This window comes from Tupaia chinensis, unplaced genomic scaffold (genome assembly GCF_000334495.1).
Source record: "Tupaia chinensis unplaced genomic scaffold, TupChi_1.0 Scaffold000201_1, whole genome shotgun sequence".
Classification (NCBI taxonomy): Eukaryota; Metazoa; Chordata; class Mammalia; order Scandentia; family Tupaiidae; genus Tupaia; species Tupaia belangeri.
In genome coordinates this window covers 1,001,079-1,003,405 of record NW_006159676.1, presented here as the reverse complement: position 1 = coordinate 1,003,405, position 2,327 = coordinate 1,001,079, and the positions used below count along the sequence as shown (strand labels likewise).

At 53.6% G+C, this 2,327-nt stretch overlaps 1 protein-coding gene across 1 annotated transcript in view; it reads right to left on the bottom strand.

Annotated features, from left to right (window-relative positions):
- Window positions 1-2,327, bottom strand: part of TMEM161A (transmembrane protein 161A) — a gene marked incomplete in the record, with an annotated part of 19,062 nt that overhangs the window by 16,583 nt on the left and 152 nt on the right.

Below are 2,327 nucleotides of genomic sequence, written 5' to 3'. Positions count from 1 at the left end.
GGATTGCGGCGTGGCCATCTCCCCTGGGGGGGTGATTTCTCGCTTTCTGTCTCTCTGTCTCTCTCTGTCTTTCTGGTGAGTGCACGTGCCCTATAGCAATACCCACAAAAAAATAAATAAATAAATAAATAAATTAAGACACTGTGCTTCACACAGCACCATATAGCAAAAATCTCTGTTAAAAAAAAAAAAAGGCAGGATCAGCAGGTGGCACGATAGTTAAGGGCACTGGACTCCCACATGGCCGACTATGGTTTGAGTCCCGGTCCTGGCAGCTTTTTTTTTCTCACTTTCCCTCTTTGTCTCTCTCTCCAGTCAAATTAAAATAAATGAATGAAAAAATAAAATTAAATAAATAATTTTTAAAAAGAATTATTTTATTTCATTTATTATCATCACATTATTATTATTTTAAAAAAACATTTATTTATCCACTCCTTTATTTTTTAATTTGACCAGAGAGAGAGAGAGAGAGAGAGGGAAAGTGAGGAAGCAAGCTGCCAGGTACAGGACTCAAACCGTGGTCCTCCATGTGGGAGTGTCCAGTGCCTTAACCACCGCGCCCCCTGCTGGTCCCCTACATTATTATTTTTAAACCAGAGAGAGACAGAGAGAGAAAGGAAAAGTAAGAAAGCAAGCTTCCAGTTCCGGGACTCGAACTATGGTCAGCCATGTGGGAGTCCAGCGCAACCACTGCCACCTGCCAGCCTCAGCCTCTTCCTTTGGTCCCCAACCACTGCTAGGGTTTTAGCCACCACCCAGCCCATCAGAACCCCAACCCAGCTCCACCTCCAGCCAGGGGACGCCTCTGCGGAGCTGGAAGTCCTCCCCAGGAGGCCCGGCACCTGCCTGTCTGGGAAACACACATCCCTCCAGTGCGCCCCCTTCAGGTCACAGTCAACCCCACGTCTGCTGGGCAACCCATGGGGACTAGCTGGACCCAATCGCGCCCTCCCGGAGCCCAACACTCAGAGCTCAGGGGTCTCCATGGCAAAATCAGCCACCCTCCAAAAAACTTCCCAGCTTCTAACATCCTAGCGCACCTGGGACAGGTAGGGCATCAGGAAAGGAGGGGAGAAAAGGAGGAGAGAGAAAGGAGGGGCGTAATCCGGGATGTTTCCAGCAGCCCGTCCCCCACCAGCCTCATGGAGCGCACCATCAAGGCTCTGTAGACGCCTCCCATGCAAAGAGGTTCTAGAGCCTTCCATCAGCCTATGTCGTTTCCCTGCAGGGACCATCCTCGAACCCAAGAATCTTACTAGATCGGCTTGAGACCAGCAGTTGGTGTAATGCTATGTCACTGGACTCCCACGTAGTTGACCATGGTTCGAGTCCCGGACCTGGTGGCTTAAACTCACGCTGGGCGTGTGTGCGTGCATGCCCAAGATCCCGAGAGGAGAATGGAGGAGAAGGGATTGCGGCGTGGCCATCCCCCCTGGGGGGTGATTTCCTGCTTTCTATCTCTCTGTCTCTGTCTGTCTGGTGAGCGCACGCGCCCTATACAAAAAAACTCCCCAAAAAAGAAAAAAAAAAAAAAAAAAAAGCACACAAAACCAACCAAACACACTCCACACACACACACACAAACACACACAGAAAGAGCCTTACTACATCAGCTCAATTTGGCTCCAATTCGTTCGCGAGCGCCCTTGCCCCCACTTCCGATGGCATCCCGCACCCCTATCTGGAAGGACACCCCGCTTTCGACAAACCCCTCCATAAGTGAGCTTCCTTCAGGCCCATTTCCAACACCCCTCCTCCGAGGTCTCCCCAGGCAGACCAGGCTGCCTCCTAGGCCGGACCAGCTTCTGGGTCTCCTTCTCCCTCTGCCCAGGCAGGAGCCCCCAGAGGTGCAGGGGGCTCGCCCTGCCTGTCTCACCTGACCCAGGTAAGTTCGAAGAATGCACTCAATGACCGGGACCCAGAGCCTACCCTAAGCGTTCCACCTGCGCTGTCTGCAACTCCCAGACCCTCGCCTGCCCTAAAGCCATCCAGACCCCCTCGGTCCGGCCCCACCCTCAGGGCTCCCCCAGCACCTGCTGCAAACTCCTAAACCCGCAGGGATCCCCCAATGGACGCTTCGCCCCTGCAGGACCCCCTATCCCTAGGGTGGATCCCCAGCGGAACCCCAGTCCACCCTCGCGGGGCTCGGAACATGCTGGGATCCCTAGTTCCTTCCGCAGGATCACGACCCCCTGGGGAAGATCCCTGACCCCTAAAGCATCCCCAGAACGCTCAGGGGCTTCCAGTCCCTTCCACACCACCCCTGCCAAGTACCGTGAAAAAAACCCTAGGTCACCATAGCAGGAGACACAGACTTCAGCAGG